Raw genomic sequence first — 21,865 nt, 5'->3', positions numbered from 1 at the left:
TTTTAAACAAAGTTGACACAAATAACTGTTAGTATAGGTTTATGAAAATTGTTGAATATTTTTGGTTTACAACTCGTATTGGTTTCGGTTAGATAACCACCGGAAATCAAGAAACACTAGACATCTGTTCCGTCCTGGTATGAATTTCCTTGACTGCACGCATCCACGAGATGACCGCAAGTCAAACCTAGAAACTTCACATTTTGTGAAGAGCGCTTAAACTTTACACCACTGGACTGGCATCTAGTTGTTTTTATTTTAAACAAATTTAAGACAAAATATCAGTCTTTTTTTATAAAAATTTCACTTACATTATTTCTCTTCAACTGACTTGAAAAGCCCTAACACTTTATGTGATCAGTTGTTTTTCTGAGCTTTTTTTATAACAAATCAATCTCCACAAAACTTTATACTGATTGCAATCATTTTCTCACTGGTGACTAGATTCCAGATGCAGTTCCTGAAATTTCAATGAGAAGCCGTGACTCGAGGAATGAAGGTCATAACACTTTGAAATAGAATGATGAAATCATTTTATTCTACAAGCCTTGTTGTTCTTATTTTGCTTAAAAGAAAGAACGATGTGAACAGGATAAAGTGACGATTCCATTCCTTAAGTCCTTATCAGTCGTTGTTTACATCATGTATTAGAATTGCACTGGTAACAAAGGTCATTTGAATACAAATAAAGAACTTACTGTTTTTAATGAAAACATTTTATTTAACGTTTTTCGAAGTCAGTTGAGTTTAAATAATTTTCGCTAAAGTATTCCGATATGGATTAGTGTATTTAAATCTTAGCCAATAGTGGAATCGACATATCTTTTGGCGGTTCGTTCAAATAACATATACATACTCATATGCTGTATAGATTTTTATTCGACCTTTGAAATAAAGCCTTCTAAGGATTCCCAGTCTTTTTATTTGCATAGCTGATTGAAATAAGGGTTTGGAGATCGCGATTTTGGCTGAGTGTGACTAGGAGATTACAACACATGTTTTGAGACTCTCTGACAGTGGTATTCGCTAACGCTTTAGATAACCAACCAAATGTGCCAAGCCCATTAGCTGTAGGTCACTGCGTCAGAACTCAGTAGTTCATATGTCCAACTCCCAATTCAGTAGTCTTAGAGTAATACAACTACCCCAAGGCCTGGTTTAGTTCCTTATTAGAGCCACTCATGTACACAACTAAGAAGCAGTAAACTAAGAGGAATTAAATATTTAATGATTTTAGTTTCCAGTATTCGTCGAACTGTACTCAATTCATGATGTAAAGTGTCTTGGAATTATGTGTATGTGAAAGGAATAACATTTATGAGCAATAAAAATAGTAAACTAACAAAGGCAATAAAGAAAAATAAACTGTTTACCTGGTTTAGTTGTTGGATTTTGAATTTCATTGGCAAAGTGTACCACATTAGTATTAGCAGCAGTGGCAATAGCTGATAAGATAATATTATTGATTACTTCAAGTTTAGATGGACTAGGTATAAAACCAATTGGACTACCTATTCGAACTACACGACCAATCCACCAATCTTGATTGAAACGTTTTTTAATATGTAGAAAATCTTTAATACCAAAACTAACAACTCTACTCGGTGATGGTGCATCCAAACCATATAAGGCTCCATCAAAACTTATATTAGTTCTAACTGAAAAAGCTACAGGTTTAGACTAGATTCGATGAAAAAGAAAAGATAATTTTAAGGAAGAAAAATCTTTAGAGGAATTTACAAAAAGTAAATAAGACTAGTGTTAATGGAAAATAAAGTTATATAATACACGTCAATAATGAATAAATTCTGTCTTTGAAGTGACTTGTACTCTATCTGACTCATGAAAATCAAAACAATATTCCAGATTGTTTTCGACCAATGCACATCATAGAGAAAGTGTCTGAGAATAAAGGCTAATTTATCTTTCTGAAAATATGTTATCTATTAAAATTCATTAATGAGAATGTTGCATTGTCAAAAGCAGAATTACGTTGTTTACTCATTGCGATTTTGTCTAACATTACTTTCGTTATTAGTTTAATATAAGGATTACTGAGTGTAATATTTGCATTACTTTGTGGTGTGATATTATACTTAGTATAACATAGATTTATTTTAGTGTAATGTTTATTCATGATACGATATTCTTTATTAAATTAACGTAAACTATGCTCAACATAACTCCGCCTGGAGTCCCTCCGGGGCTACTGCCGGTCCCAAGCCCTGATAAAGGAGGAGGGTCGGGTATGGGGTTAGCAACCCCATCCCGTAAAAAACCAACTCACTAAAAAAACGCTAACCATGCTCAGTATAACATGGAGTATGTACGTACTTACTTACGCCTGTTACCCCTCATGGAGGAGCAAAGGCCTCTCACCAGCATTCTCCATCCAACTATATCTTGGGCAATCCCTTCCAGTTGTTTCCATTTGCTATACATCCTATTCATATATTATTCCAATTCTCGGCGCAGTACAGCTCTTCTAGGGCTCCTGCCCGGATAAAGAGGAAGGGTTTAGAGTGGGGTTGGCGACCCGGTTCTGTAGAAAACAACCTCGCTAAAAAAAGACGCTAACCAGAATAAACATAGAGCATGAGCTTTGTTATGCTTCTGAGAATTTTTCAAGTGTGCTACGTTTTTCTAATTCATAACCAAAACGGGTGTATAATCAATATATAAATAAGTTTATTTTCAACTAGAGTGGTTGTGTCATTATGTAGTCAATAAAACTTCATTTGTACCAGTCTTCCGCATTCTTACTTTTCATAGTGTGAATTATAGTGATTCTTTATTGTCAAGTATAAATTGAAAGTGAAACGGTTATAACTGGTACACAACTCATTTTATAAAATTAGGGCTTCTTAATGACTAATTCCATATACATAACATTACTATTTGATTTCTCAACTTTGCTTGTAAGACATACAGTAATAACGTTGAATAAGATGAATTTCGTCTAAAGTGTCTACTATAGGTTTACTGAAATCAATCTTTTCAGCTATAGAATAATGAATTTGTATACTATCAACTATGCTATGTAAAATGAGTTGATAATTAATTTTCTATTTAGTGATCAATTATTAATAATAAAGAAATACAATGAATAAGAAAAAGAAGAATTCAGCGAAGAAAATTTTCTTTTCGACGAAATCATTTACTTAAGCTGTACATTTGTATATATAGTTATATGGAAAATGTATGTCTATAGAAGGATAGAAAGGATTGTATCACAAAAAATGGATTCGACAATAAATAACAAATGAGGTTAACGTACTAATCAAGGGGTAAGGAAGAACAAAATTTGAGGGTCAGATAATAGTCCAATTGACAGATATGAAGAAAAACGACAAAACAACAAAGGTCATAATAATAGACTGAATAATAATCAAGAAAACTTGTATAAGGTTTAAAGTGCAAAATAGTAATAATAAAAGTGCATTGAAAAAAAACACACCTAGAAACATACCCATTAAGGGAATTAGGGCCAGGGAAGGATGAGAGGTTGGACAGTAAATGATTTCGTTGAAAAGAAAATTTTCTTCGCTGAATTCTTCTTTTTCTTATTCAATGACACTATGGGTTATTTTAATTAAATACAATGAAGTAGAAAAGAAAAAAATAATGAAAGATAATATAAATTGTTTTAACTTACAACTGCTAATTCAAGTTCTTTTAAAGCTAAACGTTCTAATTCTAAGCGTTCTGCTTCTAAAATTACTTCACTATCAACTGAACTAGTACTTTCACTGGAACGTCTTGAACTCTGGAAAAATATATATATATTCAAGTTAAATTCAATACATTCCACATTTAAATAGTTATTATGTTCATTTAAAAATGAAGTTATATGGTCTTGTTGTCAAGATTTGGAAAACAATTGTAAATTGACAACTTACAATAAAAATTTTCTCACTCATTTCTTTAAATGATCTTGGAAATTTACAAATAATGAGATGAGACTATAATTTATGGATGACCTTTGAGCGACGATAAAGTGACCTTGAGAGTGTTCACCTAATAACCAGGACTAAATGAGGGTTATAAACCAGTGTGAGGAATTAGAATTATGATTTATAGTTGATGGTTCAGGTCAGGAATTAGATTTAGGGTTAACATCATGAACTGACATCAGACATAATGCCAATGCTGTATTTAGCCAAATGGATGGGTGAGTTTCGCGCCAAAATCCGAGTCCTGTTATCTTATACCTGATTGGTTCATCCATAAATTCTAGTCTCGCCAATAATGCATATTGAACATATTTACGCTGTGGCCGATGCGAATGTTTAATATTTTAACGTAAAACATCGTGTTGTTTACTTATTTGTAATAATAAGGAAATAATCGATAAACACGAAGAATTAGTTATTAAGACCAATTATTTCGTAATACTTGCTTGATTGATTACTGGTTTCAGAGATGACTAAATATTATAGTTGAACCGACGGAGAACTGTAAATCTACTGGATAGAGTTCTTTCAGTCGAAAAGAAGTTGTTTTAATATGCAAGACTTTGTGTTATCCAATTGTTGGTAATCAGAACTGAATTTTAACCAGTCATTGTTAGTATTGGGGATTTTGGGTGAATCTCATAAAAGTAACACTTTATAACAAGTTTTGGTATATCTAAATTGTGGTAAGGAGTGAAACCTACGGTGAGTGTTTCGTTCTATTTGGGACTCATCGAATGAGTGTAACTGAATTCCAGTGCTGATTTTTGTACAGATTCGAACACCGAAGCAATATCCGCAAAACTACTGAGTTCCGATAGCCTAAAACTTGTTCAGTGACTGCAATCTTAATAAGTAAGAGTTTGTATTCGCCTGTTTTTTTGAGGTAATAACTACTGTGAGAAGTAAATACTTTTAGCTGAAGAGTCCCAAATAAGAATAAATACACATCTTGGATTCCACTGCTAACCACAAGTTAAATATACTAAAACTTGATTGTCCTAAGTTTATGGTGACATAGCTATACTGAAATATTCATTTATTTTCTCGCAATTTCAAATACCATCATCTCCTATTCCTGTATATGAAACTAAATATTTTTGTTTTCCTGGATTTTGTGAGTTTACACTGTCACCCTATTTCTAAAAACGACATTTTGAATTGCTACAATATTATCCTAAACTCTATGCGAGTTTAGTTAACATAATGATAAGTTAATGAAATCAACAGACGAATTCTATTACTTTTTGCTTCAAAGAAATATATTAATTAATTGCAAGTTTTAACTATCAACATCATTTCATCTTTTTAAAAAAAAAACCGAATCTATCATAAATTCTCAGTTAGTATTTTATAATGATCTATGTGAATATTTACATCATCGTTACAATTTGTATCTGACTAAAAAGCCCAAAATATAGATCCGTAGATTTCTTAAGATTATTTTCGTTTTTCTGACATCGGAAATATTGCTTACGTACACCTGTGACTCCTCGTGGAGAAGCATAGGCCGCCCACCAGCATTTTCCATCCAACCCTATCCAAATCAAGCCTTTCCAGCTCCTTCCAGTTGTTATTCATGCTTTTCATATCTAATTCTACTTCCCGATGTACTGTGTTCTTTAACCTTCCTCTTTTTCGTTTCCCTTTAGGGCTTCAGGTTAGGACTTGCCTCGTGATTCAGTTTGGTGATTTGCGTAATGTATATCCTGTCCATTTCCATCGTCTTTTCCTAATTTTCTCTTCAGCTGGAAGCTGGTTTGTTCTCTCCCACAGAAGGCTGTTGCTGATGGTATCCGGCCAGTGGATAATGAGTATCTTAGGTACACAACTATTAATAAGTACTTGTACCTTCTTGATGATGGTTGTAGTAGTTCTGGAAGTTTCATCTCCGTACAATAAAACTGTCTTGACGTTCTTATTGAAGATTCTCACTTTGATATTGGTTGAAAGTTGTTTCGAGTTCCATATGTTGTTCAATTTTAAGAATGCTGTCCTTGCTTTGTCAATCCTCGCCTTTACATCTGCAGCTGATCCTCCTTGTTCATTGATGATGCTTCTCAGGTATGTGAGGGATTCTACATCCTCCAGAGTTTCTCCATCGAGTGTAATTGGATTGGTGTTCTCCGTGTTGTATTTGAGGACCTTGCTTTCCCCTTGTGTATGTTGAGGCCTACTGATGCAGATACTGCTACTACACTAGTTGCATTCATTTGAATTTGTTCGTGTGTACTGGATAGGAAGGCTAGGTCATCTGCGAAGTCCAAATCGTCTTATTGGATCGAAAATATTACACCACATATATTATTATGGGTGTATATTGTTTATTCACATTCAATTTATTAGAAAACTTTTAGGGATTTTTGCGGAAATCTTTGAATTTTAAGATTACATCACGATTTAATATTAATTAGACAATCACTGAAAACCGTGGAGCGATGAACATCTTTTTTTTCTTAATATGGAACATCTCAGGAGTGTGCATTCACGAAATTACTGAGAATCGAAGCTAATAAGTTTGATCTCATATACGAGCATTTAATCTCTAGATCAATGAATCGAAAGTCATTGATGTATAAGTCGAAATTCATTTATTACGAGGTTTTTCGCAATTATCCATTTATTTGTCATATTAGTGAGGAAAATGTACATTTTAAATATCATTAGATTAGCTACACAATTACTTATGAAGATAAAATTATCATTAGACAACTAAATATTACTCAATTACCCAGTTTAGAGGAAAATCTCCCCCCTCTCTCTCTCTCTCTATTTTTTCTACACTGTTTCTTATTACCAAGTAATATTTTATATCTACTTACCAGTGAATATGTGATACACACATATTAGTAGTTAAACATACAATGCACGTGACCCTCTTTCCGCACACATATATATTTAAAATAGTCAATAAAATTGCTTGAAAATTCTAGTGTTACAGGAATACTTTCATGCAAGCATGCATATACACACAATTGCACTAAATAATCAATGAAGTTTCTTTTACTTGTATAAAGGATAAAGGATAATCTATAGTCTAAATACACATATATTTTTACAAACAAATACGTGCATAAAGAATGTAAATTAATCAATAGGATAGTTGCCCAGATTTTACATAGTACTAATATTGCAAAATAATTAGAAATATACAAGAATTTAACTGTAGGAGAGAATGACTTTGAAGTTAAATCAAGGAATATTATTGATATTGACAAAGATAGATGTAAAGGGTGGACGAACGTACTAGAATGATTTCGTGTTTATTAGGAGTTGTAAAAATAAGTGTCTAATTGACAGGAGTATTTTAGCAACAATGTATTTGACTGTATGAAATGTAAAGCAGGTTCTAAATCGTGAAAACAGAAAGTTTATGCACGGTTACCGATGAGCCTTAATGATTGGTTGTAGCAAATAAGAAACCATGGTATGAGACTTTCATTTGCCAAACGAATCTATTGAATTTCAGTTAAAGTTTATTTATATCTCAAATAAACCAAATCTGTTTTACTACAAGGTTGTCTTTACTTGAATGGGGCAGGTATCATCACTTAATTGCTTACGATGGTCAGTAAAGACTCTAGGACGAAATTTTGAGAAAACGGGGCCTAATTTATAAGTCATAGCGATATAGAAACAGAAAAACTTTCTTTTCTATCAGCCTAAGTCTCCATGATTTGGATCTTTTATAGGTATGTGGTACAATGAACAAACTTTCTACAAAATCATAATTTAAAAATTCATTAATGTGAATATGGATTATCTTTGTGAGAAGTACTGAAGTAGTGAAATGGAATTTCACTTGATAATTTTGCTTTATAGAGTATAACACAAATTTTCAAGGCTTTCACATAAGATCAGCGCTTTTAGTTCCATACTGACAACTGATTTATGTCTGGGGTGTCGAGATAGAGTCCAGCATTAATGTTTTCCGTCACTTTATCTTTATTACCAAAGCGGATCTTCTTAGGCAGTTTAGAACTAATAACTTGTCATTGAAGAATCTTTCATCAACGTATTTCTCCTGAGAACTATATTATGTGATACCATACTACGTAGTGTATTATGTTTTATCAGTAAACTATAAATGGAAACTGAAGGTAACGTGAAATGATTTAATTACTCTATGTAGTACTGTTTTTTTTTCTTTTACAAACAGAAACAACCAATAATAAAACTGAGGATGCGAGGGTTTGTATCTATCCTAGTTACCAGTAAGGCCGATTTCATTATTCGTCCTCAATAAATTCAAATATAAATTCATAAAACCGGTCTGTCGTATCCTAAACATCTCGGCGACAACAGAGCCGATTGCAGCCTTAATATATCAGCCAGGTATATGAAACCGTAGTGCTCCAAGAAGCATGAAACTTAAATTCACCAATTCATCTTCATTTGTAAATTTGATAAAAATAAAAACGGTCAACATCGCTTAACTAAACTCTCGTCAATCGTCTACAGCTTTACATATTTAATCATTACACAATGACAGATACATGACTTGTTGTTAAATATGTATTCAAAGTGGCAGTTGAATGACATAAATTCAAAAAGATGAAACAAATTATTCTCCTATTCTTGAATCATACAAGGGAAGATGTGCGTTGTTTTGCTGGTTAAAGCCAGTTGATAGAAAGTTATGAATGCATTTTTCGGATTTTTTTGTGTGCAGCCATTTACTAAAGTGAGCTTACTGAATTAGACCAATAGAACTGATTTTCAGCAAATATGTGATGCTTATGAGAATATCGATACTGATCAAATGATCTAGTGGATAGACTGAAAAAGAAATAACGTATGAAATGTGAAATTCCAGTGAACTATGTTTAATAGATTCCCCTCAGTCAAAACAAGCACCATGTTAAACGATCATATGGACTTTAGAAAATTACTACTTACTTACTTACTTACTTACGCCTGTTACCCCTCGTGCAGGGGCATAGGCCTCCCACCAGCAAGAAATTTACTAACTTTGAGTTTAATGATGGATTGAATTTTATGGATAATAGACCTAAAATATAACCATAGAATGCATTCGCGATATTCTTGAAATACCAATACAACTCAGTCTTACACATTAGTTACTCACAATCAGTATCGGGGCAAAGTTACTATACTACATCAGACCAACGAGATTAAATTCACAAATTGGAATACTGAGTAAATAGGATCAGTGGTATGTTAGTAATAATGAGTAAGACCGAGCATTAAGAATATGTTTTTAAAAGTCATAAGAAAAGGTATATATGAAAGAAAATCAGAGCTCAAGATCTAGGGTGGGATAAAGAGTGAATGCACCTATCTTTTACTCAGCATCTTGAACCACTATTTGCACAGATACAATCTCCATTTACCTGACGGCCTCAGACCAGTAGTCAATGACTTCATGGATCGATACCGAGTCTTGGTTTGGCCGCCCCCTCCCCGACTCTTTCCCAACTTACTCCTATACAAGCTTACATAGCTCTTCGAGGTGAATTATGGTTAGTCATACGTAACACATATGGCAACCAGCTCAGTTTATAAAGACACGACTGGACACAATTATATTTGTTAAAATAGACTAATTGCTAAGACAGATTGGAAATAAAATAAATTACCAGATTACCATGCTACATGCGACAAACAAATGAGAACAACTTTTTTCTTTTCCTTTTTTCCGCTTTATTTTACATATTATTTTCTAATACAATAAATGGAAAAATACATGTAGTAAATGAAGAACGTTTGAGAAATTGTAAAAGCAACTACAACGCTGTATATTCCATCGTTATCAATTAATCACAGTTATCAGAAAGTTCTTTAATTAAATTATTTAAAATGATTTAATTCATGATTCCATAAATTAGCAAACATTCAAATCATTATCACTGAACAAGTTAGTGTCTATCTGAACTCAGCAGCCTAGTAAATATTTCGTTCAAGTTGGAATAAAATAGTAGTTGATCAAAATCTAAACATAAACACGTTGATCAAAGTACATTCAGTTGACAAGTTCCAAATAGGAATAATTCCGCATCCTGGATTCCGCTGCTAGCCACAAAACATTTGTTCTAAAAGAGCTACCAGAAATTAGTTTTCAGGTCAGTTCAAGAAATGATAAATTTCTAGTATAAATTTAAAATTATAATACATTAGTTTCTTATTGTGAGCAGAAATTTAATCCATAGATGGGTCTTATGAAAACCGATAGTACATACAAGTCGAGAAAAAAAAAGAACTAATTAATATTTAACATTCACCAAAGAAAGAACTGCACAAGCTTGTAGAAACAAGACAAAAAGAGCAATTCAACAATCAACCAACGCCTTGAGGTAACAATCGGTAATACATAAGTTCACTTTTTTATGTTTTTATATCTAACTAAGTGTTGGGTATTATGATATACAATAAATCACTTAATATTGGAGACAAATCAAGTCTCAATGGTTCTATTCTGCACTTCGATCAGATTAATAGTGTGCAAATTATATGAGATCCTCGAATACATATTTGATCTTATTAAAAAGTGGTAAGTGGTTTTTGATTGCCATGACTTATTCATCTAAAGATAGGAAAGTAGACGACTAATCGTCAGGATGATATTTTTCACTTCGTATTGTTTATATTTAAGAGTTAACCAGAGTGAATTATAAACGGTTCGTCATTTCAGTGCTGTTCGGAACATTTATGATTTGAGTTCACAATTTTTTTGTAAAGCATACAAGCCAATAAAAATTATAATGGAAATAATAACCTAAACTTTTCTGCCTTAAATTGCATGCACATGAACTCCGATCTTGAGTTTAAGTGCGTTCAATCTTAAATGTCCATATATTATGTTAAAGGATTCGGTCTTTCGCTTCATTATGGTAGTATGTTCTTGTGGTTTTATTGCTTGTTCTCCAAGTTCGATACCTATCTACGCATCATTTTTAGAGAGTTCTGGTAAGAAACCATTTTGTACAAACTAAAATAAGAGAATATTAACTTCAAACTGTTGAATCTAAAGCACTTGATCACGATGAATGTTCAAAGAAACGTGTCCGTGGAAAGCTAACAAAAGTACTAAATGGCAACAGAAATGTGTCAGCGGAGCACTTTACACGAAAAGTTGATGAAAATGTAAAATTAGAACAATTTAATACAGAGTTTGGAAGGATAATTTTTAGTAATGCAGTCCAAAACTCAGTATAAAAAAGTCTCATTATTCATAGACCAAACTGAAATTCAGTTTGTTTTATCGAAGGAACTATGAACATTACAACAATCAATATGTGATTCTTATGTTAAACCTAGTCTCACCTCTTATCCTGCAGTTGTTGACATTACCTGACAACACAAAGTTGCCAACGTCCGGGTTGTCGTTATCTCGTTATAAGCGGCATGCAGTGCGACGAGTGCAAAAGCTGGTATCACGAAGTTTGCACGAACTTAACGCCTGCGGCTTTCAAACGGTTCAGTAAGAAGGGTTGCGTATGGCTTAGTCAACAGTGCTGTTCGGATGCAAACAGCCTGTTAACCGAGGCCATCTCACTGGTTGATGCTACAAAGAAGTGTTTTAGCAAGCGTAGTCGGAACACGTCAAACAGCACTCGATCTGTCGACACACAAATTGACATGAAGCAAACTAAGGTTAGTTCGATAGTAGATGACTCACACCGGTCAAAGAAGGAAAAGCTATCTCCAAAGGGGCCTGCCTTAAACAAAAGCTCGAGGAAAGTAGGTTCTTCTGTTCATCGTCTCCCAGATGGGATCCCACAGGAAACTCCTAGAAGCCGCAATCGCAAGGCTCAATCGGTTTCAAGCAGTAAACATAACCTAACCTCTCAGGTCGTCGACAACCCCCCAAAAATCCAACACTAGGTTTGACGCAACTGTTATTGCTTCTACCAGCACCGTTGACGAGTGGGTACAGGTTGTAAGGAAGAAAAAAAGTAACCATATAAAAGGTAATCCTACGCCCGCGAAAGTAGTCGTAAAACCGAAAGCTGATCATAGCGACAGACCAGCTATTTTTCATAGAATCAAGGAGAGCGAGAGCTATGAACCTATAGCTCGTTTTGAGCATGATATTGTACTGATTAGGCAGCTGCTTAATCAACTCATGCCTCAAAATATTACCGGGGTCACCTTGCTAAAGGTGTACAGACTAGGGAGTCTAGCGGACTTGAAACCAAATCATTCCAGACTGCTTAAAGTAGTATTCAACTCTTCGAACGAACGTGACCTAATTTTACAGAATAGACACAAATTAAAGGGTTCAGGAGTCTTTATCCGAAAGGACCTACCGTTGGCAGACCGTGTTAAAAGACGGGAAGCCGAGAAAGAACTACAACTTAGGTTAGACGCTGGCGAAAAGGACCTGAGAATTGTAAAGTTTCGGGTTGTAAGACTTCGACAGAGAATGATGCCGAAGCCACTCTGGGTGAAGCACGAAGGCACTTAAACAGGCTTCGGATCTGTTACACCAATGCACGAAGCTTTCTTAATAAGCGATCGGAACTAGGTGTACAGATTGACTCTACAAAGCCAGACATAATTGCGGTTACAGAAACCTGGCTGACACAGGCTATAGATAGTACGGAACTTGATTTCGAGGGTTTTACGTTAGTAAGGGCCGACAGAATACAAAAGCGTAAAGGAGGGGGAGTAGCTCTATTCATTAGGAATGCTATCCCATTTGCCATTATCGACAGTGTATCCCATGAGAGTGGGACATGTGAACTAGTTAGTCTCCGCTTGAAATGCAAGGGACAAGAGCTGCTGATTGGTTTGGTCTATCGCAGTCCAAGCTGTGAGGTAGATGAAGTCCTGCTGAGCAGTCTCAATACTTGGTCACAAAGTGGTCGATGTTTAATCCGAGGGGACTTTAATGCACCTATGGTAGACTGGGAAAATCTACGAACTGAATCGTCAGAAAATTCTTTCGAGCAGGAACTAGTTGATGCGGTTATCACATGTGCTCTAGTACAACATGTGAAAGAAGCGACTAGGTACGACCTGGACACTGAATCATCCTTACTAGATCTGATACTCACTCACTATGTGGATGACGTTGCGAACATTCATTATATGCCACCCCTAGGTAAAAGTAATCACGCGGTTTTAATTTTCGACTTCCATATAACTGTCAGTCACGAGCACGCGTCAGCCCAATCCAGACCTAACGTGTGGAAAGCAAATATACCAGATATCATGCACTCAGCATCATTAGTAGATTGAACAATAGACCAAGTCCTCAGTTGAAACGGCCTGGGACGCATTTCGAAATTCATACTTAAAAGTTACCACACCTCACATCCCTTGGACTATACCAAAGGGGCCGTAAAACTCACCACCATGGCTCAGTAGGGAGGTCCGTATCCTTCTCCATAAGAAAAGGAAAATGTGGGATAGATTTAGATTACTGGGGACTGATGAAACTAAATCCCATTATAGAAAAGTCCGGAATACCTGTGCCTCGACCCTCCGTGAGTCTAGAAAGTTGTACGAAGAAAAGATTGTTAAGGGATCCATAGAATGTCCTAAATGCTTTTATTTTTACATAAACCAAAGGACAAAGAGAAGAGGAAATATTCCTGCTCTATGGGGAGACAGTACTGCCGCGTCACTAGTGGAGGACGACTTTGGTAAGGCTCAAGTGTTCTCGAACTACTTTAGCAACGTATATACCATAGAAGCGCCCTTCCCGTCAGCGTATACAGATCCCCCCATACATACACTGGATAGTGTGACCATTAAAGAACTCGATGTCTTTGGTCTGCAAAATAAGCTTGACATAGGTAAATCCACGGGGCCCGATGAATTACATCCTAGGCTACTGAAGGAATTATCTAACTTCGTTGCGAACCCTTTAAGTACATGCTTTAACCTATCCGTAACGCAGGGCCGTTTACCCAAAGACTGGAAAAACGCCATAGTAAGTCCTGTCTTCAAAACAGGTACGAAACACAAACCTGAGAATTACCGCCCCGTTAGCCTAACTAGTGTATCTCGATAAAAACCGGATCCTCTCGGAGAAGCAGCACGGCTTCAGAATAGGTTACTCTTGTCTCACTAACTTATTAGTGGCTCGTGAAAGCTGATGCGCTCTTAAGGACGAGAAGCTACCTGTAGACGTAGCCTTCATTGATTTCAGTAAAGCTTTTGACAAGGTTCCGCACAACCGGCTGTTATATGAGGTAAGAAATGTAGGGATAGGAGGCAATCTATTTATGTGGATAAAAGACTTCTTAGTTGGGCGTCAACAATGAGTACGGGTGAACTCAAAGTTATCTTGCTGGGAAACTGTGCTTGGTGGAGCGCCTCAGGGTACAGTTTTGGGGCCAGTGCTATTCCTCTTGTATGTGAATGACCTTCCTCGTCTCCTATCATCATCGGTCTTGCTATATGCTGATGATGTCAAGATATGGAGAACAATACGATGTAAGGATGATAGCTTAGGACTCCAAAATGACCTGAAGAAATTATCTGAATGATCTCAAACCTGGTAGTTGCCGATAAATACTTCCAAGTGTGTTGTGATGCATATCGGTCATCAAGGTACAGATACATACACGATGAATAACATTGAGCTACCTGTCGTCCAGACATATAATGACTTAGGAATCACCGTTAGCCAAGACCTAAAGACTACTGCACACTGCCGTGCAATAGCCGCCAAAGGTTTTAGAACCTTATGGTCAATACGTAGGGCTTTTAGTCATGTCGACGCTAAAACGTTTTTGACTTTGTATACAGTGTTCGTTCGTCCTAAACTTGAGTACTACATACAAGCGGCCAGCCCCTGCTTAAAAAAAGACAGTGAGCTTCTGGAAAAGGTTCAGAGAACGGCAACTAAGCTGATTCCCGAAATAGCGAAGCTTACGTATGAAGCTCGACTGGCCAAGCTGAACCTTTTCCCGTTGTCATATTGCAGAACTAGAGGCGACTTGATTACAGTCTTCAAATTGCTTAGTGATAAATTTGCACATAATATGCCCTGATTTTTCTTGCCTTCCAAAACAGAGAATTTAGGAGGACACTCTAAAAAAGTTCACAAGCCGAGAACAAATTACTTGTCAGCTGACCATCGACTTTCCCATCGAATCGTCAACGAGTGGAGTTCACCACCTCAGCACGTGGTTGAGGCTCGATCCATCGATTCTTTCAAAAGAAAGTTGGATCAACTGAGGGACCACCATTGCCAGGACTAACACAGACCATCAAGCCTCCTGTCCTTCCCAAACTGAAACTGAAACCTCCAGGGTGCTCCTTCAAATCCCAATTGGAGTGACCTAGGAATGTTAGGTGATGAATCAGTGATTAAGGCTTTCGACACTCAGCCACTAAATATCTTACTCAAGCCTCGCTCTATCTAATTTGACTTGGGCAACCAGAAAGTGTCATTAGCTCTTACATCTAGAGTGCGGATTGAAATAAGTTAGACGAATCTGCAACTGACTGGTTATTTAAATCTCAGAATTTTAGAGACAGATATTATCAATAAGGAAGCCTTGTATAGATATGTGTTAGCTCAAGTTTCGATTATAACAAAACAAATAATTTGGCAAAAATGATAACCATCCCCACTTCTCAATCAACACCCGAGTAGCAATAATGAAAAAGAACAAACACTGAGAATGTAGTTTTAAAAGATAGAGTGGGAAGTCTCTAACAACTGATTTCGGTTATCACGCTAACTCTAACCGAATAGTTTACATCTGTCAACATGGCTCATACCAGTAGTTAGTGACTTCGTAGATTGATGTCACATTTTGGTCTGGTTGTCCCTAGCTATCTTCCAACCTACTTCTATACTGTCAGTCATTGCTCATTAGTGTATAAAACAAATTTTATACCTCTACAATACACAGTGTTACCATTTATGGAGAACATTCTCAAGCATAAGATGCTACATGCCAAGCCTGAAGTTGTTTTATTATTTTACTAGAAATAACTTGACTTTGAACTTCTTCAGAGAGCTTGTAAACCCAGAGCACATTCATTACACGACGGGAATAAAGTTTTGCGATATAGTTATTCGATTATTTCAAGATACAAGATAACCTCTTTTTACGACAATTTAAAGAAATAATAAGCAAGCGAATAATTTGGTCTTCAAAAGATTACTGTGGTCATATAGTTGCACCAATATTTATTTATTCAATTCTCATGAAATCTAGTAAAACTATGCACCATCTATAGTGAATTGAAAGCTGGCAGGAGTGGATGGATATTCACTGTGGCTATTTTTTATGTGTCTGAGCATGAAGCAATGTATTTCAAAAGTCCGACAAATCTTGTTTATATAAACCATACTGTAGATTATGGAACCACAGATAAATGATGGTATTGCAGGTTTAATATTAATAAATTCTTCTATAAAGCGTTTTTAGAAGATAACTCATTCCGGTTATGTATTGAAGAGTAAATTTTTATGCATAACATTGTTAGGACTAAGTACTTCACTAACAGTCGTTAATTTTAGTGAACTGCATTGTACCGAGGTATGCCAACAGGTATTGGCGTTGTTCTGAATTTTATCGTACAGGTTGAGTGCGCTAAGCTAATTTAATAGCATTGTCAACAAATTCTATTCCGGATCGAATATATTGTTTAACCAAAGACCACATTACATTTTTCTTCAGCTAAGGTTGATCACGAATTTTTAAATGTGATGTACTTGTAGAATAATATAATTATACTCAACATATCATTACAAAACTTCCAGATATGAACCACATTTTTATTCTAACTTAGGTGTGTAGTAACCGTTGAATAAGACTAATCAGGTAATTCTTGCCTGTTTTTTCACCCAAGACTGGTCTTAGAAGGCATTTTCAGGAAACTTCCAAACCAAGATCAGAACTATTTAACATTAAATATTTGTTTTCCGTATCCAAACGTAAATCCCAGGAATCGTGCACCTGAGTACGTATTTTCAGCACTTTCTGCTAAGACATTTAAATTAGGATCTGCTATCGCGTGCCATGAACACATTATATAACTTCCAAAAGAATAGTTTAGAATATTGTGTCCAACCTATGTACTTTCTAACCTTGAATATTACATTTAGGCTACTAGTCCAATTCTGGTCCAAAATTTAGATGCTTGTCAATACGCCCAAATACTAGGTACTAATTTTGCAAAAGGATTTTCTAACCTCTCATATGAGGAGCGACAAGAGACGGATGAGCAAACAAATAGTACTGCTAGATATTTTCAACATACATAGTCTTATATTCTTACTATTGAAGAATGAGAAATTGGCATATATAAGCAGTAAAACACGTTCATTGAACGCAAAAGTCTCCTTAAGTAAACATAAAGGCTTGAGAGGGTAGGATATTTATTTAGAAATTCAACTGAAAAGAAATTTCATCCCACAAAATTCACCAGAAATTAGAGAATAGAAATATATGATGTCCTCTCTCTACCATATTTTATTATAACATTTTAACCTTTATTCTAACTAAAAACATAGTTACATGATAAAATTACATCTGTTTGAACTGGTAAAAAGTGCACTTATTTATACTAAACATATCTCGATCACCGAATAACTGTCTACTTCACTAGTACTAGGAGATTTGATTGCTTTCACTACCCTCACTGAACACCACTGAGACGTTTGAACTATTTTTTAGTTCCAACTGGCGAGTCAAGAATGATTAATACTATCTAACCACGAAAATATTAAATATATTAGGTGTCAAACAGTCAGACAAATTTCAAAGATCTTAAACCTGAAAAGTAAAGTAGTTAATTCGGTTGAACGTACTTTGTTGGCTGTCCTAAGTAACACATTGTGAAAATGAACAAGTATTCAAAGTATTTTCACATAGCTACGAAAACAGAATACATGTTTGAATTTGACACATCGTTGAATCTTCAATTCCAATATCCAATACCATATACACAAGCGAGTGGAAATCTGTTGTTCTCCTCAAGTTCACTTCTTGGCATAGTGTTGGCGTTCAAAACACAAGTCCATCTGCTGTATTTTCCTCGTCGCAGATGCTTCTATGCCGACTATTAGTATGAACCTGCTACAACACCATAATCTACTAATCGACTGGAGTAAAGGGAGGTCGGCAGATGGAAATATCAAATTATCTGTTTATGGAACTTCAGTTTCTGATTAAAGGTTACGCCCAGTCACGGGTAAGCCTATGGTCGACCCGAACTTCCAACGGCTACTCGAAGAGTGTTTCAGCCTGTGTCAAAATTACACTGTGCAACCAATAATGTTATACACCACATCGAGACAACAGGACCACCAGCCAAGATCATCCAAAAACGAATCCAAGCAAATATTCCGTGATTGAGCAAAGCAGGTTCATGCTCGTAGATGTACCATGAAAGAGTTCTGTGTTGTGCGGCTGGTATAATCCGATCCACATGAGCAAAAACTGAGGGAGAAACATTGATTTGCTTCAAAGCTAGAGCCGTTCCTCCCCACAACTACGAATCAACTGCCTACTAGAGAAGATTATACGAAGTTGAAACAAGGGAAGTGTTCTCGGTCATCTCGAAAGTCCATCTTTCAGACTTTCTGACACAGTATCTCCTTTCAAGTGAATATTTATAATGAGGGTCTTTTTTAGTAATATAGACACGCTTTCAGCGTCGTTGTTTTGTCTTCAGAATTTCGTTCATGGATCTAGGTAGATACTCGCTGTTGATCTGTATCCGTCATAGTTAATCAAGTTTAGTGTAAATCGCAACAGCAGTGCAGACTCATCTAGCTTTTCTACGTAGACAATGAATCGGGTTTCTCTTTAGGTTTAGTGAGACCGAAGTTTTGGAGTTCGTGCACTGACCATTCCAGGTTGGCTTTATAAATATCAATCTTTGTGAAGCACCAGGTCTTTTTTTTATTAACGCTCGAGAAGTGAAATTTTGAATCTGTCTCTAATTTCATCGTGAACTTAATTAAGTGACGACAAATACTGAACGTTTTTTGGTGGAGTCTTGTTCTTTGAGTTGGATGGTTTTATCGTGGATTTTCCTACGTTATTGTGGACGACATCATCAGAACAAACTTCCACCACAACCAAACCATCTAGCTCAAAGAACAAAATTCTACCAAGATCACCCATTCGAGGTGCGAATCTTCTCCACCAACTCATATACAGGACGTGTCCAACGTGTGTTTAAAATTGATATCTTTGTCACGAGTAATGAAAGCACCATTTAAACACCCCTTGTGTAGACGAAAACTACGTATTGTTGATCCTTTTTACATGGGCTACGAATCAGACAGCACGAGTGAACCGAGAGGTAAACCCATCACTACATCATCAGTTTGTTTGTAAAAGCAATCGTTAAATTTAAATCTGAGATTGAAAATACATTTAAGAAGTCATTCCTTCGGATATTGCATCGGAACGTCAATGTTAAGTTCTTTGTTCTCAGTCTTATATTTTCCAAATTGTTTCAGGGATAGGTATGTTTTTAGAGACGGCAGAATATCACTGAATATTAAACGATGGATAAAATATTAAGAGAGCCAAATTTGGTCAGTTCTAGAACACTAAGAACTCCATGGCTCGATCATTTAGGTGTGTCCATTGTAGACCCCTCTTCTTTGTATTAAACTTACTGTCATATTAAAACTGTGAATGTGTACTTTAAATATTTCTACACCCAGCACGCCTGACAACACATAAAGCGAGGCATCATGGACAGCGACGGACTATGACGTAAGATGTCATGGGATAGGTGGTTACATCATGGTGCCAGCTACATTATATTACGATTATTCGTCTAGTGTTACTGATAAATACAGTAATACCAATCTTAGACATAGTCTCTGCATGTTTGGTTCATTCCCCTTCCCATGGATATTTTGATAATCAAGTGAATTTGTAAATACCCTAATTTTAATCTATGATGTAAATGGGCTGCAGACTGATAAGCGAAAAATAAGATTCGAACCTATTTGGCTAAAAACTACCATATGCTCGCTTCTCTTGACACTAACCAATAATTTTCTTTTGAAGGTTTGACGAACAGTGTTGTCATAAGACCGAAACCGAAATTTCTAACACTGGTATTTGTTATCTCTATAATAAGAATTAATGTGTTCCCATCTGTGAAATTCAAAGAAATGCTCAACTAGTACCTATAAATGTGAATTTTTGCATGATTTTGAGAACAGTTCACTTAATTTCAAAGGGCATATGCACTTGTTGAAAAATATCAGTCATATGTAAGCAGGTAATCTAAAAAATGTAGGCTGAGAAGATAGTGAGCATAGACTTATTTCATAATCAGTTTTTGTTATTCTTTGCATTTCTTTCATTCGTTGCAATAATCTGTACAATTACTGTTACTGACCGTAAGATTGTTGTTTAAAAAGCATGACCTTTGATTTTTCGCTCCGTTTTCGAACAAGCCATAGCATGGCACATTGATTATCACCCACAAATACAGTGCTGCACACGTATGTTTCTTGTTATTAAATACCTACTGTTATGATAACAGAACTGTAATATATTTTCTATGTGTTTGCAGGTCTCAGTGATATACTTATTACATGCTCGATCTGGATGCACATCTCGGATTATAGTAACTACAGTTGAAGATACTAACTACTTGTGACCGCGGATTACAAGACCAACCGAAACCAAAGTACATATCTTCTTGTGTGTAAAATTTATATTTAGTATATTAACACATTAGTTCTCTTTCATAATGACTTTTTCATTATTTTTGGAATTGATATGCTTTTGGTCCACCACAAAGCTTAAAGACAGGCAAACAGTTTTCAAATGAAAATGATAACTGATAGTTTAGTAACTTGAACTCATTTTATAATCACAAGTGAATTCATGTAGATAGATGCTAAACCATAGAACAAAACATTAGTTGTGTGTACTGTAAATAAGCTGTTTCGTTTTTATTGATGGTTAGTAATAATAGGGCCTTAAGTGGTCTTTCCGTTAACAAACATAGTTTCAGTTTCAGTTTCAGTTTGGGAAGAACAGGAGGCTCGATGGCCTATGTTAGTCCTGGCAATGGTGGTCCCTCAGTTGATCCAACTTTCTTTTGAAAGAATCGATGGATCGAGCCTCAACCACGTGCTGAGATGGTGAATTCCACTCGTTGACGATTCGATGGGAAAGTCGATGGTCAGCTGACAAGTAATTTGTTCTCGGCTTGTGAACTTTTTTGGAGTGTCCTCGTAAATTCCCTGTTAACAAACATAGGATTGTGCAATTATACACATGTACATTTGTGTTAATGAATGTATATAAGCTGGATTGTAATCAAGTGATATAGAGATAGGAAGCATTTTCCATGCCAGTGTCTCATCCGTTCAATTTATACTTCGAAAATGAACATAAATTTGATTATGAAATCAACTAATAACACTAATTTGGTGAAATACGCCAACACTGGTACCCATCATCTATATATACTTAAAATGCTTGCGACCTACTGACAATTTCGAGTCAATTCGCACAGTATGCACTTATGCCAAAAGACTTATCAGTCATAGTCCGAAACATCAATGGTGAGATTCAAATAACCAATATATGCGAATCAAAATATGTTTTATCATAAAAACTAAAGGCATCTGTCTTACTCAACTTCTGTTTATATCTCTGACCTCGGTCATTTTGGTTTCTCTTTGTTTTTGGTTTGGTATTTGGGGGTTTCTGCTCCGGGAACCTAAAAAAATGAAGGCTAGTTTTGTAATTGTTATGGTTATTATCAAAACGATGTTTGGGTCGATTATTTGTAAATTGAGAGTAAACTTTGATTCCTGAATTGGGGTTTGGTTCAATTGCTATACTAATCGGAATGTCAGTACAAGAGAAAGGGTACAGTTAGCAGCACCATGATAACTGTTGATCGACATACAAATACAAAAACCTTCAAGTTCAACCTACATATTAAAAAAAGTTTGATCCGAAAGGGTCTTTAACTGTTCACAGATC

The 21,865-nt window shown here is 35.6% G+C and overlaps 1 protein-coding gene across 2 annotated transcripts in view; it reads right to left on the bottom strand.

Moving 5' to 3' along the window:
- Positions 1-17,799, bottom strand: part of CACNB1 (Voltage-dependent L-type calcium channel subunit beta-1) — a 37,341-nt gene extending 19,542 nt beyond the window's left edge. Inside the window, exons 1-4 of one of the 2 annotated variants that reach the window (XM_051209956.1) lie at positions 17,698-17,799; positions 8,861-10,015; positions 3,656-3,766; positions 1,374-1,680 (exon numbers count right to left, since the gene is read on the bottom strand). The gene's annotated coding sequence lies outside the window, so the exon portion shown is untranslated. Of the gene's footprint in view, positions 1-311; positions 1,301-1,373; positions 1,681-3,655; positions 3,767-8,860; positions 10,016-17,697 lie in introns of those variants that run through there. The other variant, XM_051209957.1, reaches the window with a different exon arrangement.
- Between the last annotated feature and the right edge of the window lie 4,066 nt (positions 17,800-21,865).

This window comes from Schistosoma haematobium, chromosome 1 (assembly GCF_000699445.3).
Source record: "Schistosoma haematobium chromosome 1, whole genome shotgun sequence".
NCBI lineage: Eukaryota > Metazoa > Platyhelminthes > Trematoda > Strigeidida > Schistosomatidae > Schistosoma > Schistosoma haematobium.
This window is presented reverse-complemented; position numbering and strand designations above follow the sequence as displayed.